This window comes from Phalacrocorax carbo, chromosome 5 (assembly GCF_963921805.1).
Source record: "Phalacrocorax carbo chromosome 5, bPhaCar2.1, whole genome shotgun sequence".
NCBI lineage: Eukaryota > Metazoa > Chordata > Aves > Suliformes > Phalacrocoracidae > Phalacrocorax > Phalacrocorax carbo.
This window is the reverse complement of record NC_087517.1, coordinates 53,746,501-53,765,909: the sequence shown is the minus strand read 5'-3', so window position 1 is coordinate 53,765,909 and position 19,409 is coordinate 53,746,501. Positions and strand designations below refer to the sequence as shown.

General features: G+C 43.8%; 1 long non-coding RNA gene across 1 annotated transcript in view; it reads right to left on the bottom strand.

The window, feature by feature from the left end:
• Positions 1-12,819: 12,819 nt before the first annotated feature.
• The window catches only part of LOC135313699 (uncharacterized), a 66,316-nt gene continuing 59,726 nt past the window's right edge, over positions 12,820-19,409 (bottom strand). The window contains exon 4 of the long non-coding RNA XR_010373237.1: positions 12,820-13,144. This is a non-coding gene — a long non-coding RNA (uncharacterized LOC135313699). The remainder of the gene's footprint in view (positions 13,145-19,409) is intronic.

Below are 19,409 nucleotides of genomic sequence, written 5' to 3'. Positions count from 1 at the left end.
AGGGGTGCAGATGTGTGAAAGCATTTAGGAAAAGACACCCAGGGATTAGAGAAGTGCCTGTTCCCAAAATGGGTTGATCTGAGGTAAAGGAAACCTTTGGGATAGGAAGATAGTAAACCCCCCCACTCCCACCCCCCTGCTATTATAGTGGATATAAACATTTTTATGGTATTTCCACCAAACAGAAGAAAAAAGAAAAAAAAAACTAAAAAGGTTCTGCAACACACACATGTTCCCCATTAATTAGGAGGACTGCTGTTAACAACACGTTGCACCAGAGCTGCCAAGAACTGTCAGACGAAGGACAGGGAAGCCCACGGCGGAGGCTCTGCTGCCTCCCAGGGGGGGATGGCCGCCCAGCCAGCAAAGCAGTCCCAGCTCTCTGGCTGGGTCAGGCCCCTACCACAGCAGGGTGGCAGGGGGTATGGTGGGCAGCCGAGCTGGGGACAAGGCAAAATGCCCAGGCAGCCCCTGTTTGAATTCTCCCCCCTCCCCACCCCACTCCAGCTACAGACGTTTTCCACAGAAATCCTGGCTATGTTCACTTTTGGTTGAGACTTTGGGACTATTTTTGGTTTTTTAAAACATGCCTAGGGGAGGGACCTTCTTACTTTTATTCACATAAAGGATCTTTATTTTTATGTATTGAGGGACGCAAAAAGAGAAGGGGAGGCAGGGTGAGAGGAAAGCTGCCTTATGCTTCGATTCAGCTATACAACACCACCACAAATCTATGTCCAAGCTGCCTTTTCTCCTTTGCAGGCTCCAAATACACACTTTGCTGCAGCAGACACCACCCCTATGTCATCCTGGTTTTCTCCTGCCATAACTGGGACAGAGCACTGAGCACTTAAGCATCTCTCACCTTCACACCTCCCTGCAGCAACTTCAAGGGCTGGGAACAGCTTTGTCCTTCTACCACATCCCCTCTTCTCAACTCCTTCCTGAACTACACCCCTCCTTCAAGGGTCCCGAGTGCCAGTTTGGATTCCCCACTGGATGTGACCAAGGTTGCATGCCGTTATGTACACACAGGACTGACTCACGTCGCAATGAAAATGGGGTCCTGAATTTTTTTCCTCTTTAAACCAGTGTAGTAGTAATGTTGTAACAGTACAAAGTTCATCGCAGGATCTTGAAGGAGGGGGAGATGATTTTATTTTAAAATAAAAACAATTTCCCTCACACTCACGTACTCAAGGGTACCAAGACATGTCCATGGAGCCAGTCCATCAGCAGGCACCAAGATGCTTGTCTCCAAGTGGCTAGCCCAGGATCACTTGCAAGGATGCCAAGGATGAGAGACTCCAGTTACTGTGGTCTCCTCATGGCTCCTGGACTCTTTGGAGGTTGGTGATGATATGCTTGTTTTGGATCTGCCTTTTTGTACTCTTTAGGAGCTGACAGGGATTAGCCTCTCCATCCAGTCCCACATCAGTGAGTCATGTGAATTTACTTTCTGTCCTTTATCTCCCGATCTGGACACCCTGAGAAGCTGCACGTAGGTGTGCTGAGATCTTGATGACCTACTAATTGAAGGGCTTTCTTGCAAGCCCTCTGCTGCTGCCTCCACACCGTACACCCCATTCAGCCTCTCTCAGACCAGGGTGCACCTCTACTACAAGTCTCCATGGTAGAAGCAGTCAGAGAGGAAAGCTGAAGACCACTGTCCTTTCCAATAACTGCCCCACAGATGCCCGTGAGCCAGTGGCATTTCTGTACAAGCTCCAGCTCTCTCAGTGCTAGGATGCAAGGCTTTATTGTTGTGCACCTATGTTTCAAAAATTGGGCCAAGAAAAACAAGTAAAGCACAGGACTAATCTGTTATGAAAAATTTGGGATACTGGGACACGTTGTTATTCTCACTTTTCTTTCAAATCCCTAAAATGCTGCTGCTGAGAACTGCAACCCTGCAGTTTTGTGAGGCTTTATAGCTGCAACAATGCGTATGGTTTTATGCCAAAAAAGCACTACTCTGTTAACTAAATACGTTCAACACCATCTCTACAAATATCATGTGAGGAAGGCCTCATATCTGTTATCCAAAGCATCGCTGACTTGTTCTTGGAAGGAGAGTCCTTTCAGATAAGCAGCAAAACACCCTGGCCTGGATTTTCAAGACCAGGTTGTGATACGAGTGGGCTCCCTCTTACACATCAAAGGTGAAGACATCTAAAGGGCTTTATTTTCAGGTCATGCTAAGAGTGCCTTTCTGCTAACAGCTTTCCTTCTAGGCATCTTGAACTAGGAGTGTAAAAAGCCACCAGAAGCATAAGGACTCCTGAAGGACTACAGCAGACTGGACATTTTTACCAGGGTGTAAGTCAAGAGGAGCCATTTGACAGCGTAAATATAGGACTGGTGGATCTTGGTGCATACTGGGAGAGCTCCCTGGACCACCTGCTCTGATCCATGTGAGATAAGGGGAACGTTCAGACTGAACTCCAAAAGGGCACCACAGTGTTGTTTTGCATAATGTATACTAAGGGTACTGGTTAAGATACATCCAGTTTGGGATAGTTTATCTTTTGGAAAATATAAAGAATTTCTGTAGAAAGCTGACATCTTTTCTCTTATATACACCTAATCCTTTTATTTAAAAGGAATTTTTTTTTGTTTGCAGGGACAACAATGCAGCCTATGTGAAAACTTACAAATATCTTCAAATACCCCTTCTAATGACATTTGAAAATCTAATTTACCATTTGAGACACGTTGCAAGAATAGACGATAGTAACAGTTTGACATCTGTCTTGTTTCAATGCCCCGGGGGGTGGGAAGGGAGGCTTGGCAGAAAGCACTATTGTCATGTGGGAGTCTCAGAAATGAGTTGTCTCCTGGCTAATATTCTTCCACTGCAATGGTAAGTCAAATAGGCTAGTAGCCACGGCAACAGCCCAGAATCCTTAACTATCGCTATGGTTATCTCACATCACTTCAGGGCTACCCCAGTTCATACCACTATCACTCAAGACATTGTTTCATAGTGATTTCATTAAATGAGTGCAATTTTATATAGGAATAACACCCACATTCATTTTAACAGGGATCACATTAACTGCACTTCTGCCTGAAAATGTAGAGAAGCCAAGCTAAAACAATGTCACAGTTTTAAAATAAATACACAGAGACAGGCTATAGTCCATAGGTGCAGAACAACCATGTGACCTCTCCTTTGTTTCACCTACAATACATGTCTCCCTAAGGAACATATTTGGAAGAAAGTAGGGGCTACAGCATTCTTAATCCCACATCTCTCATGTACCCTGCAAGGGCTGGTGCCCTGGGCAAGGGCATGATGTGTATGAACAGTCAGCCTGACAAAATGAGAAGCAGCAGAAGGGGTCTGTGGCTCCTCTGCCAGCCACACCACCACCTTCTAAAAAACTAACAGCTTCTTAAGTATCATAATTCAATGTACATAGTTTGAAGAAGTTACAAACCGCTACCAGCCCTGAACAAACATTTAGTTTAGGAACCCTTCTTGGTGAGAAAATGCAAATACAGGACAGAGGTAACCATGGCCATAGCTGATAGAGTAACTTGACCATGGACAGCGAAGAGACCAGGGGCAAAAGGACAAAAAAGAGTCCAAGTTCCAGGCCACCATATTGCAATTGCTCAGCATTGATTTGCTGGAGGCCTAGTATGGTCTCCTACATCAGAGCAAGACAGCAAATCCAAGAGGGTTCCACACAGCACTTCTTGATGTTTCCAACCAGAGTTTGCTTTCCTGTCTGATGGCACTGAGGCCCAAGAAAGCCACAACACTCCTGAGCTGGTGTTTCATGCAAGCACTGCACAGCTGATTAAACGACAGGAGATTCCTGGTTTATCTCCTACGTCCATTTGCATTGCCATTTGTTACTCTTTAAAAATGTAGACCAGGGTTCCCAAAGCAAACCTTTGAAGGACCAGGTGTCTCCCTCCGGTGTCAAATTACATAATTTGAATGTAATATCTGGGCCTTCTTTGACCAAGAAATAGCAAAAATCCCAACCAAACAAAACAAAACCCCCCAAAATAGACATCAGCAAGTTCAAAAGGGGAGGAAGACGACCCATGTTTCAGAGAATTGAATAATGATGTATTCTGCAAAGTCAAACCCCTTAAAGTATTTCTGGTTTCAGAAATATTTTTTAAAAACCCAGTGTTCCTGGTGATTTCCAGAGTAACCTGAATTCCTTCAAAAGCCCACTCAAGGTTAAAGAAGAAAAACAATGTTATTCTAACTGAACAAAGCATTACATTTTTTTTCTATTGTAAGACTGGAAATACAGTTGTAAAAGAAGAGCTACAAAACTAGAAAGACTCAAGTTTAGAGTTTATTCTGTGTTAATCTCCTGCTCTTGTGTCACCTGGGATTTTTTCTTAGGCATTTATCATTCAGGAGGTGCTTCAAAGCAGCTCTCAAAAAACCCCATTGTTTCTTTACTGCTGTAGGGGAACCCATTTTATTCTGCAGCCTTGCTTCAGCAGCTTGAAAAGATGCAGGGCAGTGATTTTTTTACCTAAGTTCATAGTTTCTTTTAGGAAGTCATAGAAACTGCAGCTAGCAGCTCATATTATAAATATACTAATTGCATGCCTTATGATCATTTCTGTGTACAAACAATTTCAGTTCAGTTTCAGCTACTGCAATTTCCTCGATAACAACTTCCCATGTTTACATCCACCTGAAACATTAAAGCTCAGTGTGGGTTCCTGACTATTTATCTGTTTGACTGGCCTGAACAACCAACCCAGGATATTTTCAAAAGGCTGACTTCTCAGCAGCTAGAACACTGGGGTTTTCAGTATTACTTATCCTTCTTTCCACGGCTGCCTAATCTCCCTGCCTGCTCCTTAGTGAAGATCTTAATTCAGAGCAGAGCTGGCAGCGGTCCGCCTGCCACCCCAGGGGGTTCCTCCTAGCAGTATGCAGGCAGTCATTAGTCTCTGACTATAGTCTGTCAGCCAGTCCAAGTTACTGGTCCCTCGTCCAAGCCAAATGGGGATATCACATCATGCCAAGTCATACCATAAAATAACAGTAGAAGTAACTTACATTTTAAATCCCCGAGGGCAGCTACCACATCAGGCTGGATGGTTAGAAAACAGATGCTACAGCAAAAGGGATGGTACTGGGGTCTCTTGATCGTACAGGAGTGAAAAGGTTTAACACCAAACAATGACATAACAAAAAAAGTGCTTCAGCCAGGTTCAGCCTAAGCCATTTTAGTCATCTAACTGATCTGACTAATCGAAGACCTCATTTAAGTTAGAGAATAATATGCCACCCCAGCTCTCAGGAGGCGAGACAGCTACAGCCAAGGGTCATCTGGATCTTGGGCCACTTTCTAAGGGCACTCACCTCTTTTCAGTGACTACTATAGGCAGCCTTGGGCATTTTATAGCATGCAGGGCAAATCCAGTGTGAATGTGTATTAGAGTACTCTAGGTATTTAATATATTGGAAAAATAAGTTGCAGTTAGTACAAGGACATGCCCATAACCTTCAATGTGCTACTGCTACAAGCAGCGCCACAGAGTCACACAGAATGGTAGGGGTTGGAAGGGACCTCTGGAAATTATCTCATCCAACCCCCACTGCTTGAGGAGGGACACCCAGAGCAGGGGGCATAGGAACGCATCCAGGTGGGTTTTGAACATTTCCGGAGAGGGAGACTCCACAGCCTCCCTGGGCAGCCTCCCATGGAAAGGCATACCCATTGTAAAAGGAATACATGGCAGTAAGAGGAAAAAGGGGAAAGAAATGCAGCTTGGAACAAAAAAAAAAGAAAATTCCAATAAAATAATCTTTTCCCCCTCAAATTGCAATATTTTTTCATATTTTTTAATGGGAAGCTTTCCCAAAGTCTATAGGGTTTCAAAAGCAATCTGGGTACTCTTGAAAAGGAATTTTTCTGGTAGCAAAACGTTTCTGTAAAAATGTGTACATAGCTCTCGCACGGATCAGTATTATCCAGTGCTGTTGGAAATGCTTTGTAGTTATCTGTAGTGAGATAGCAATATTTAGGTTATTTAGACTTCTTATGAATATGGATCATTACAAATATCTCACTATGGAACATATAAAATGAGGTGGTAACTGGATAACTTGACAACAAATTATTTTCACTCTGCACAAGTGCAAGACGATCTATATTGGAAAATTATAAATTAAACTATTCATGTGCCCTGAATTCACTGTAGTCTCCCAAGGGGGAGGAAAATCTAGGTTAAATAATGGGTAACTAAACAATGTGCATCACAGATCAGAAAGGCAACAAGACATTGGAAATACTGCAACAATAGCTTTTCTCAACTTGGAGCTGCCAGCTGAAACTGAGAAACAGACATTTCTTTTTCCCTGATAAATCCTCTAGAAGATCCACCTCTCCTTCCACTCCACTTCAGCACCATGGCACCCATGGGGTGCCAGAGGAAGCATCGCTTTGATTTCTGTACTGCTGTGTGCAGCACTGGCAGTTCATCCCCATTCTGCACACCCCACGCCACGACTCCAGCCATCTGCCTGAGGCTGCTCTGCAAACTGTCAGGTACTCACGAGTGAGAAAACAGGTGTCTGACCATCTCTGCCAAAATCCCTTGGATCACTTGTGCGTACTACTCGCCTTTGTAAGCAAAGGGCACAGAGCTGACCCTTAGAGAAAGAGGGTTCTTGTCACCCGTGGAGGCAGTACCGTATGCTGACGCTAGAGGCAGATGCCATCCAGATTGCTGCAGGAGCAACGGGAGAGGTGGCTCTTCCAAAAACAACCCAAGCGAAATGGAAAACCTCCCAATTTTTTATCTCCACAGCTTGCAGGGTGCAGCTCTGAGTTGCCCATCTGGACGGAGGGAGGGCTTCAGAGGGGAGCAGTGCACGCAGAGGCGGCCACCCAAGGGGTGGGCTTGACAGAGGGGGGACAGGGTGAGCCAGCCCCAAGATGCATGCGTGGCTCTGGCCCGGCGCTTCGTCTGTGCAGGAGGGGGGCCGGCGGCAACAGACGAGCCAAGTCAGAGCATAGCCAAGCGAGAATGTTCTGGCAGCCCTTCCTGGCGGCCCGAGCAAAGTTATTTATCACTTTGTGCATTTTCCTTCTCATCTGTGTACAGCCGGCTCCAATGGCTCAGCTTGCATTTTGCCTTCCAGAGCCAAGCCATTCCCTTGGCTGTGCTCGGTCTTGGCTGTCCATTCACACCTTCTGTCTCCTCCAGCTCTGCCTGGAGCAGCACAAGATCCCAATTTAGGGGTAGGTGTCTATAGCCAAGGAAGAGATCGAAGCATCGGCAACCTACACCAATGGCAAAGAGCACATCTCTCCCCGAGACGGGCGAATGCTGCGCTGCTGTTTACTCTGGCCAAGGAGTCACAAGCAGTTGTTTCTGCTGCTCCCAGGCAGCCTCTGCTGGGGACCTCCAGTGCCTGCCGGCAACTATGAGACATTTTCTTTCATTTATTTTAGGGATTGCTCCTTCATGCTGATTTTTTCCAAATTGGTTGAAGTAACAACAGTGAATTTACAGCAAATTTTTCCAGTTCTATGAACTCTTTTTCCATACTGCTGGTGTATTTTGCCAAAATGTCTAACATGGGTGTGTAAATTGCACTTGAAAACAATACCAGCTGCATTCAGATATAAGACTCACATTTGCTCTTAGTAAGGGCACACCACACTCTTCTGAACACTGAACATTACAAAAGCAGGTCAATACTAACTCTATTAAGTCTATCATCATCAAAGGTCCAGGCTATAATCTGTCCTAGGTTCCATGACTTCATCTAAAGAGAGCACCCCATAATTCAGCTGTCATTCCTCTCCTCCTCCCTGAGTCACCCGTGCAGTTTTATCTGGGGCTGATAGGTTCAGCGGCAAAGCCCTCTGAGTACACTGCAAGTCTGTGCTTGACCTTGCAAAGCTCTGGGGAACGTACTTAAAGATTTACATTTTTTCTACTGGATATTGCACTCTAGAAGTTGGTAAATAATTCCTACCTATGCAAGGCCAGACCTTGACTGCTTTCTAGCCAGCTTGGTCCCAGTGGGGAAAAACCTCCAATCGTTTCGATCAGACACTTTTTCTGATAGAAGCATATGAATCAGAACATAGTGGGGCTGAAGGGGGCACCTGGTCTGCAGCAGATTCCCAGAAGCACGCATGACAACAAAGTGTGTCAAACAGCAGATTCCCATCATAAGCCCATAATTTGCACATCCTGAAAACTTTCCAAAATTGGGCTGCAATTTCTCAGATTTGGTCTCTGCCTGAAGGTAAAAGAGGAAGTTGAGTAAAATCACTTCAGACCTTCTGAAATGAGGACAGAATGAAAAACTGCATTTTCTTATTGTAATAAAAATTCTAACAATATTTCCTCTGTAAAAGGCCACATCAAACTGCTTGAAATTTGAAGCTTGGTGTGGGTATAGCTCTTGTTATGGGCCTGATCCAAAGGAAGCTGAGGTCAACAGCTATGCCTCCCTTGATTTTGCCTGGCTCTGAAGACGACCTGACAGGTAGGCAAACAAATCAGAGAAAATCGTTCGGAACAGTCGTGCCTATTTTCTACTTGGGAGTTGCCTGGGAACAGGCTCAGCTTGATTGCAATGTGCCTAGGGTTTGGATGTATTCACCAAAGCCCAGCTTTGCTCCATCCTCCTCAATTTTTATTTTAGAACCTTGCTCCATGAATAATCTCCTCGAGGAAAATATCCACCAGCAGACGAAAGGACATCTTTAGGTAAAGAATTTGTAACTAAATAATTTCTACACCATTTTTTTTATAGCTGGGTCACAAGTGGATGATTCGTCAGTATTATGCATCATTTGTGCATACCCCAGTGTATCTGAGGTCCTGAAAGCTATTAAGCTTTCAGAAGTGCCCTTCAAGGTAGAACACTTCTGTGTGGGGACTTGAGATGGAGCACTTGCTGACTTCCCACCCAGCAAAGCCTTTGGTGGGACAGAGGACTGACCACCACATCTCCAAACTCTGGGCCATCCTTTCTCTTGGCATTGGACCTCCAAGGTCAGTCTTTGTTAAATGCTACTTCAAGTGGTCTAATTCTGTTTCCTTGCTGGAGGAGTATTCAGAAAAATAAACAAAACATCTTACCAATGTGAATATCCACAATTAACGACAAAACTAAAACAGGAAGGTCATATCTTGGGGATGAAGACTGATATTATTTTGAATGAAGGAAAGAGTGCAAAGATCTTGCAATATTTGCTGTAAATGGGTTGTTATGGTGAACATTCCTGTCAACAAGTTTGTTAGCTCAGACATCCATGAGTGAACAGAGACCAAAAAATATGTTTAAAAATTCAAGAACAGATTAATGGACAATATTTTGCAATCTTTGTCTAGCTCTGCTTCTCTCTGAGAATTAGTAACTTTACTCCAGGCCAGATTCAAATAGTCTTACTCATGCAGAGCAGCACCATGTTTTATGAGTAACCCTAGTGATATTTAGGGCTGTTTTTTGGAATAAGATTGGAATCAAAGACAGACAGTGGGAGGCATAGGCTGAATCACCTTGATTAATAAGTGTAAGATTGTTGGTTTTATATGTGTCTATATAAATAAACATAACAGGCACAAAGGGGGATGTCTGGATTGACAGGCATGTGAGGGAATTTATAAATGTCTTTTTGCAACGTACAACAGACTCCTTTTAACAGAAGAGGACAACACCCAAAAGTTACTTAATATCAGGAAAAGAGGAATTCGCACCTTCAGAAACTATAGAAGATCAGCCCATTTTGCAGGTTTTACTCTCAACAGTTCTGGCTGCCACCTGTGATATTACATAAGGTTTACGCTGCTCTTCATAGAAGTGATGGATGAAGTTTTCAGAGCTGCCCAAATGCCTTGAAAGCATATGGTCCATTTTCCAAAATAATAGGGTCCTTGGGATTCTAAATCCCATTGAATTTCAGCACTTCTGGGAACGGTCTCATTAGCTTCTAAATCAGCATGCATTTTCCAGTTTGTTATGTTCCCCATTTAGTTTTATCTCAAGACTCCAGCCACCACTATACATCAATAACAATATCATCAAAACGCAGTATTAAAAATCAAAAGCACAGTTGTGCCTGACTGCTCTGTCAAAGTGCCTCCAAGACCCATCATGGACTCCTGACGTTACCAGTGAGTGAGGAAGGAACTAATTCAAAGCTCTCTGATGTAAAGGAAAGTCCACTCATTTCTATGGACTTCAGTAGGGCTTGGATCAGGCCCTGGAAGAACAAGGATGACATAAAAATAACATGACGTCTGCCAGATTTACCAATATGCTCTGATGTTTTGCCCGGCCCAATGATGCAAAGCAGATGGAGCGTACTGACAATCCTGGCCCGCTTCAATCACTTATTCCGTCTCTCTGATTAGTTTTCATCAGGCGTTTTATTCATGGCATAAATACATTTATCCCCTTAGTGCTTCTGCTACACTCTTTCAGAAGAAAGATCACTACTTTTTAGCTTTATCAGAGGAAAAGTTTCCATATTTTATCACTTGATGACTACCAATTTTCAATGGGGTTTCTAAGATGCTTAGTAGAGAGTCTCTGAATTTTGCTGTACTTATGTGAGACTTGTAATTAACTGGGTTTATCTGTCTTTGTCTGCTGTACTACTTTGACCCAAGCATATTGCACAATTGAGCAGTTTCACAGTTGCAGCCTCAAATAAGGCATTAGAACAATTATTCTGAGGGAAAAAAAAAGCTATCTTAAAGTTTAAGCACATGCTAAAAATCACACCAAAGCTACCACAAATAAATATCTATACATTTTTCTGAATTGGTGCCAGAAGATGTATTGAAAAGAAACTAGCCCACTAAGAAAGTTACCCTGCTCTGTCTCTACCCTCTCCTGTCTATTGCTATACCAAAAGGGGCTAAAATCCATGGAGGAATACTTACACATGAAGTGTTTGTGCATTCAGCATCTCAGAAAACAGAAAAGGCATTGCCCTGTCTAACATTACATGCCAGTAACAAGGAAGAAAGATGTAATACAGGCTAACCTTTTAGTATGCATGATTATAATAAATATAGGCATTAACACACATTAAAAGTTGCTGAATGACTGAGAACTTAAGTAGATTGGATGATGTCCCTCAAAATGAAATAATCTATATTTGGCTGCTAATTCATTTCTTCAGAGATATTTTTTGCTTGACTCTGCACATATTCCTCATTGCAGAAATAACTTGGGGGATTGCTGCCTTGCTCTAACCTCAAGCCAGCTAACCCAGGAGTGAGCATTAGTGCTGAAAGGCCAGATCTGAGTTTCCATATCCCCACCAGATACATTTTCACAAAAATGTCCCATACTACCTGGATAACGGCTGCACTGCTTCAGAGCTTGCTCCCCGGCACAAGGACCTGACTGCATTCACACCACGTAAGGGCTGATTTAGCCCCAACATGAAAGCCATCCTGCACACATGTCCACCCGCATTTCACAGACATTTCCAGTCCATGTCCTGCTCATCAGAGCTAAGCATGGTTTGATGTCTCCTCTTTGGAGGAACAATCTGCTGCCATCTACAGCACAGGTAATTCACAGGTTTTGGCCCGCCATGGCATGTGTATGACTGCACTTGAGTGCATGAACAGATGAGGGACAACATAGAAATGCAGAAGATCAGGCGCAACACTCATGCATAAGCCTGGATTACCTCTAAAATGAGTATTTACTTTACAATGATCATTCATATTTTAGAGGTGAAAACTGGACTGCCTGCAGAAGGATGGGTAAGGCACTGAGACAGGACATGCACATACACCTTGGCCAAATTCTATTCCTGGCTGCAGCAAAGGTTCTGCTGATTTACAGAGGCAAAAATTTAACCCTTTGTATCCAGGTTCTCCCTCTGAAGAGGAAGGATTGTGTCCAGTTTTGGGCCCCCCAGTTTAAGAAGGATGTGGAACTGCTTGAGCAAGTCCAGCAGAGAGCTACCAAGATGATCAGGGGGCTGGAGCATCTCCCTTATGAAGAAAGGCTGAGAGATTTGGGTTTGTTCAGCCTGGACAAGAGAAGATTGAGAGGGGATTTCATCAATACCTGTAAACATCTAGAGGGTGGGTGTCAGGATGATGGGACTAAGCTCTTTTCAATAGTGCCCAACGACAGGACAAGGGGCAATGGGCACAAGTTGGAACACAGGAAGTTCCACCTCAATATCAGAAAAAAAGGTCTTTCCTGTGAGGGTGCCAGAGCAGTGGAACAGGCTGCCCAGGGAGGCTGTGGAGTCTCCTTCCCTGGAGACATTCAAAATCCACCTGGAGGCGTTCCTGTGCCCCCTGCTCTGGGTGTGCCTGCTCAAGCATGGGGGCTGGACAAGATGATCTCCAGAGGTCCCTTCCAACCCCTACCATTCTGGGATTCTGTGATTACAATACTTGTCATATCTCACTTCTTGTCTCTTTGGACTGTAAACAGATCCCAGGCAGGAACTGTCTATAAGCACAGCCCCACCATAGTCAAGTCCTAGCTATGGCTGAAGCATCACAGATCAAAACTCTTCTTCCTTCGGACTGAATAGCAATTTTGCCATGTTTAATTTGGTCCTATTGCTCCTAACGTTATAGCACCAGGCCATATTTCCTCTCCCCTCCATTCTGTTTATTTGTGGTAAGGAAGAAATGCCATAGTTTCATGCTGCTACATAAAACCTAGGGCAGAGTCAAGATATTGGTGGAAAACAGTGAGACAAAGCTGAAATGTTTATTTTCCTGTCAGGGCACAGTGATGCTGAGATCATCTCTTATTGAAGTTCATTTTAACTCTGCTCCCCCATTACCACCACCTAGATCCAATCAGCCAGGAGAAGTCCATTTCCTCAGTCTTTGGAGCAGATTTGAAAGTCCTAGCCTTGGGTACTTCACAATGTGATGTAGGTGCAGTGAATAAATGGTTGAAATACAACAGAGCTGTGCAATACAGACCAGCAGAGAGTCCTTTTATTATGTGAATGAGCAGACCATTACCAAGGGACCAGGATGCATTACCTCCATGTAAGCTGATGGCATGGTCGCTACTTCTAGAACTCACCAATTCTGAAGGAATCCAGCCAGGAGAGTGATTTCCCATCTGATCTCCTACAGAAATCTCTCTTCAGTCTGCACTGTGCCTTGTCTTAACTCCTGAGCACTATGGAGAAACAAGAAAAGCTTCAGGGAAAGACCTCTATGTGACAGCTACACTGCAGTCTTTGTTCAATTTGAGAGCAAGTCCTAGGCCCCAGATGCCTCAGCGGCTCCTGCTTCATGCCCTGGCCCAGCCATATTTATATCTCTTGTTTATTTTTGGAGGCAGAATATATTTTACATGTTTTGCATGACCTTGGATGAAGCAGCCTCCTTCAAGGTTCCCCCATCCAGACAGGACTATAAAACAACTGTCCCCATCTTCCATGAAGACTCTGCCCAGCAGCAAGAAAACCACTATCAAGAGATTATTCAAAAGCCTTCAGAACCAGCCACTGGGGTAGATTTAACAGACAGTGACATAGAGACTGTAAAACATGTTCGATGAAGCATTTTACACAGCTTTAAATCTGGAACACTTTTGAGAGCGTATGAGGGTTTTTCAAGAAACAAACTCAACTCTCATCCCCCATGCACATACACGTACACACAAAAAGCTCCTTCATCACACAGGGAGCTAACGCCTTGAGGCTCTGACCTCAGCTCACTCCTTGACTTTATCAATCATGTTATGTAATCAGCGCAGACTGAATGGCATTTGGAAAGAGGGCTGGTTGGGTTTTTCTTTCTTTTTGGTTTTTCTTTTTTAACCCCTCTCCCCCCCATCCTAGGGTATTTGAGGAAGAAAGTCTGTAGCTGGGACCTGGCTTGGGAACCTTCTAATGAGGGCTCTTAGCTTACTAAAATGAGGTGCTGTGGCAGTATCTTAATCAGAGGTTTGGAGATTTCCTTCCCCTGGAGTAGATTCTCAGAATATTTTGAGGTTGTCTTCTTGGAAGTGTATAATGAAAAGGTAGTTTTACTGCTCCACAGACTCTTCACATCCTTGCCTCTCCGTAATCAAGTGAGAGCTAAAACCACTGGGCAGGATAAAACCCAAAGGGACAGTCCAAGTTACAATAGCATGAACCGGCAAGATGCTCAGTGTCAGCACATCAGGGTAGCACCCCAGCAGGCACAGCCCTCGAGTCCTGCAGCTGGGAGAAGAGAGTCCCACCACCTCCACTTTCACCTCCAGCACCACAGTGTTACAAAACCCAAACCTCCACACTGCTTGCTGGAAGAGCCAGCAGCCAAACGTCCCTTCTCTATCCCTATGACACTTTCACAGGAAAACTGAAATAAACTGGCTGAAGATGAGAGATGTTTTGACTAATTTTCAGAGCTCACCCTCACTTTGTCCTTCCCCTGCACATCCATTCACAGACACTCCAAAGCCTTCCTGAGACTCATCACTCAGCTTTCTCTGCTTTGCATGCTCACGGCTTGGTACAACATTTCCCACACACTCTCCTTGCGCTCCAAAAAACACACTTTGCTTGAAGTCCATGCTCAAGCCTCATCAATGGCAAGCAGACTAATCGCATCTCAGCATTCACGGCTTTATTAGCAGCTTTTCCGAATCAGGGATCCCTTCACCATGAGCAAACTGCTCACAGTTTTAAGCTGCTAGCAGCTGTCTCAAATTATGTACCGCTGTATTTCAACTGACTGCAGGTTGATTCATCTGCTTAGCTCAATTCACCACACTAACACACATATTAACAACCAATACTTAAAATGTGCTCCCTCTGTAAAGCCACCACTGTTACTGTCATTGTGGGCAGCAGGAGTGATGCTCGTTGTAGAGTGACAGACCTCTAGCAATCCTGCTTAGATCTTGTAGTTTATTATACAGTTACAGATCTGTGACTACTGCAGACAAAACAAAATCAGAGCCAAAACTTCACTTAAAACCTCCAAAAATCCAAATCTTTATTATGAGTCAAGGAAGTTCAACTAATTCCATTGATTTTAAACACATTCTTTGTTACTTCCTCTCAGCTGGAAGCAGATACACAGAGGGAAAACCCTTCTGATATACTTACAGCCTGACCTAAGCTGTTCTTAAAAGATTTCCAATTTCTGTCCTGCGAAGACATGTATTATCCGTGAGCCACGAGTAGGGGCAGAACCCAAGACTTTCAGCAGTAAATACCATAGTGCTAGGGAAGTTAAGGGGCTAAAAAATGGGGTTAATCCTTACAGCTTCCTCTAAGTGCTAGAAATGAAAACCTTAACCACTACACGTACTAGTGACTGTAGGGGAACCTGACATATTCTAATAGATTCTGTCACTATATTACATCAATCATCCTTATCACACAGGGACTTTACATATGGGCTTTTCACTCAGGTCCATGGGAGTGGTCTGCAATCACATAAAATTAGACCCTTAAGCCACACAAATCCTGTGAGGTCACACTACTGCTTCCATTTTATTGGTGAGGAAATGCAGGTACACATCTGCAATTAGTTTTGGATACTTCTCTGGACCAAGGTGAAATTTTCATCCTTTTAGTTGAGTTTATTGTCACAAGAACCTAACAATTTGGCTTTTTTGCTTGGTGCTTCAGATTTCTTTCTGTCTTTGCACCTCTGTTCCTTCCTAGAAGCACCACCATCACAGCACCCACCTTGGCAGCAGCTCTACCTGCACTGGGCCACCAAGTCCCCCTCCTGCCAGCCAGGAGGTGATGAGCAGTCACCCAGCTGAGAACCTGCTCAGAGCCAGGGGGACCTGAGCCCATTTCTCAGGTCTGCTGTTCCCCTCTCCTCAGTGGCCACCAATAGGACCCCTGTGCTTCAGCTGCACAGACCAGATAGTCCTTCATTTGTTACGATTTTTACATTGCCCCTCTAGATGATAAACTCTTCTCTTCCCTGCTTTTGTACAGCAGTGGATGAAATGAAACGTTAATGTCAGCTTGGAGCCCCTTGGCGCTATTAATAAAAACAACGATAATAACAAGGGAGGTTTGCAAATTAGCAGCCCTTGCTACAAACAGAGATACACCCAATTTAGCACAAATCATCGCAGGCTCTTGCCTGCTTAGTGGCTATTTTAATCACTGGTGACTAATGCCTGTGAGGGCTATTCCAGGGTTTGATGTGCCTCAAACACGAGAAAAAAAGTGCTGTGGGGAAAGAGGGGAGAGGAAGAGGGTGAGAGAAGGAATTGGCTCAAGCTAAAGGTTCATCACCAAAAAGCATTCGGCTCATACCACCCATTTCGTTGCCATTGCTACTGCATTTGCTGGGGTCACCGGCTAATTCCTCCTCTGAATACAGCATCGTTTCTCTTCTTTTGGTGTGAATCTAAGAAAAACAGTCTTGCTCTGGAACACAAAGGCTACCTGTCCCTTCCTTGGTTATGGAAATGGGGGTCAGCCTTTTTATTTTTGAAGGGGGCAGAGTAAAGGAGCTGGAATGCTGCTTGGCACACCACCAGAAAGGAAATCTCTGCTTAAATATTTGACGGGAAGAGAAAAAAAAAAAAAGACAGGAAACAATGCAAAGGGGGGTGGGGAGAGGGAACTTTTGTTTCATACGGCAGAAAAGGGCTGCACAGCAAGCAAAGCCGCGTCTCACCTCTGCACCATGCAGTGCTGCACTTCACTTTGACAGAGTGAGCTCCTTTTGGTCAGCCCAGTCTACTTTTTTTCCATTCTAGTTTTCTGAGGAGTAAAGGACTTTTCCTTTAGCTGAACAAAGAGCCACCAAGCACCAAGTTCCTCAGACAAAGCACATGGATTTAAGCCACACTGATCCTTTTTCCTGAAGCAGGTTAAGGTTAAGGCTTACGAGCACCTGCACCCATCTAACAACATTCAGATCACACCAACCAGAACTTTGAAAAAAACTTTCTGAAAAAGTTTTGAAGAAATAATTTCAATTTTGAAAAAAGAAAAATGCAGGGGACAAAAAAAAAAAAGGCATTCTTTTGGAGCTAAAAGGTAAGACAATGTTTGATAACATGAGTAACCCAAGTAGGGTATGGCCTACAGCATCCAGCCATCATCATTATTTAACTGAAAGGCATCAGAATAGGAGACCAGGACTTCTGCTTTCTCTGGTGTACTTTATTTGATCAACCAGAAGCATAAAAGCCCTTTACTTAGGTCATGACTGGGTAGAAAGCCACCCCTGAGTACCCAAACCACTTCCTTTAGTACCTGCTAATCTCATCAAAGTTGAGGAACCCCATGAATTCTCCAGGGCTAAGGCGGTAGAGGTGCAGCAAAGTAAAAAGCCTGGCAGACATATATTGCAAATGGTAGGACAGAGTTCAAAAAAGTACAGCATACCGTTCCTGTCCTTTGAGGTCTAATGTGCAGCATAGCTTTTAAATGGAAGATGTGGGGAGATTGGTTCAAATCCTCCAATTGGCTTCTCCTCTCTATTACAGCATTGCAAACATGCATATACCTTATGGCCCTCTAAAATCTTTACATTCACTCAGGTCAATGCAGGTTTAGTTTTACAATGTTGGAGGCTCCAAACAGGACTGATCATAAACAGCTGCTTCTGGTTTTTACTAGGGGGGAAATCTTTTTTTGTTTATTGCTCTTGTGGCTACTGAGTACTACCACTGGAAAGCTAGGCATCTAAGTTGCCTTGGACCTATTTCTCAAAGTCTTTTTTTCTTTTTTCAGTTCATGTTTATTTACCAACATGGCTCCAAACTGTGGCTAAGATTTGTAGACCCCTCGAGTATCTACAGGAAATATTTCTAAAGTGTTCCTTTTCTGAGAAGTCTGCAGCTTAAATAACCATCTCTTTCCAAGAGGCTTCTGCATCAGCTAGTTGCACTAGAAGTGCTTTCTCTCTCCTTTCCCTCCTCTCCACCTCTCTGTCCTCCTAAGATGTATTTTGGAGATAGTGAAGGTATCACTTCTGTAGATGTTGGTAGCTTGGAGCTGCCTCCACTGTGTTGTGCAGCAGAGCCTAAGTGTAAGTCCCACTTCCACCCTTGCAATTCTTGAGCTGTTTCAGTTGGCTCTTCCAGTTGTTACTCTCCATATATTTTTTTCCTCAAACAGTAGAGATGCCAGGCTGCCTGCATGGACTTGTACTTCACAAATCAGACATGAACATCCTAATGAGACAAGAGGAGGCACTGAAAGTTCTGCAGGTGGCTGTGGTTGGGAAAGTTCACACGTTCACTGATAACCTCTCCTACACCCTACAGCTTGTTCTGGACTGCAGCTTGCCATGTACTCCTGAGTACAGTGTCTTCTGTGGTCACTCCATCCTTGGCTAGCTTTTCAGAGCTCTGTGCAATGAGATGTGGCAATTGTGGTTCCATAAGAGGACCCTTTGGAAACCTGGCCTGTATTTGGATGCAAAGAAGGACTTCTCCTGGAAGTCTGGTCCTAACAATCATGGAGAACACTGGAAAAATTACTTTTGCTTCTTTTGACGTGAAGCGTGGCTTCTGCAGGTGCTGCAAGCTCTGATTTAGCTGTTTCATCAAGGCCTGTGCTCTGCAAGGTGATGACAAAAACTAATTTTTCCCTATTTTTTTTTTCTTGTATCCAGAGATGCAGGGTTTCCACGTATCAAAACCAGGAGGTTCCAGCCCTAACTCAGCTGAACTTTCAAAGTTGCTTGGAAACCTCATTCATATTAAACTTTATGGGAAGTAGACACCCAAATTCCCTAGGTGGCTTTGCAAAACACAGCTGTAACTAATTGCTGTGCAGAAAGGTTTGGGGGAAGATTTTGATCTAGAAAAGGAGAGAGATATTTCAATGCCAAAAAAGCTTTTGCAATAGATCCTCACGTGCTATCCACTGAGCTGATTCTGGGCTACCTCTTCAGTGAAATAAATGGAGCCATTTTACAATAGCTAATCCTCTCTCTGTAACTCTTCATGTGCCTGCAGAGGTTATAAACTAAGTGGGAGAAAATTTCTTTTGCGGAGTTTCTAGTAATCCCTGCCACTGCAAACTATGGGGCTGAAAGGTTGAATAAATCAAAACGACTGATGAACAATTCACGCCCAAGTCATTCCCATTGAAGAAATTGTCACATTCCATCAGTGAGGCTGGTAAAATCTGTGACCATCTCAACCCTTATCAAGCTTTAATTTCTTCTTCCTGTTTTGGCAATAATTTAACCTTAAAGGTCACAGAGCAAAATGGTCAGAGGCAGGATGCAGAGGAGTTCTGATTTGATAACAACATTATTTAGCCCCACGAAGTCCCACTTGGTATTTTCTTCTCCTTTGTTCCTTTTCAAGACCATGATCCATCTTCCACTGAAGACAATGGGAATGTTTCCACTAAATTTAATGAGACTTGGATCATGCCCTAAGTGTCAGTATTACTCTATTAATATTTATGCTGTTGGAAGTATGTCAGAAAATATACAGGATGTGCAGAGTG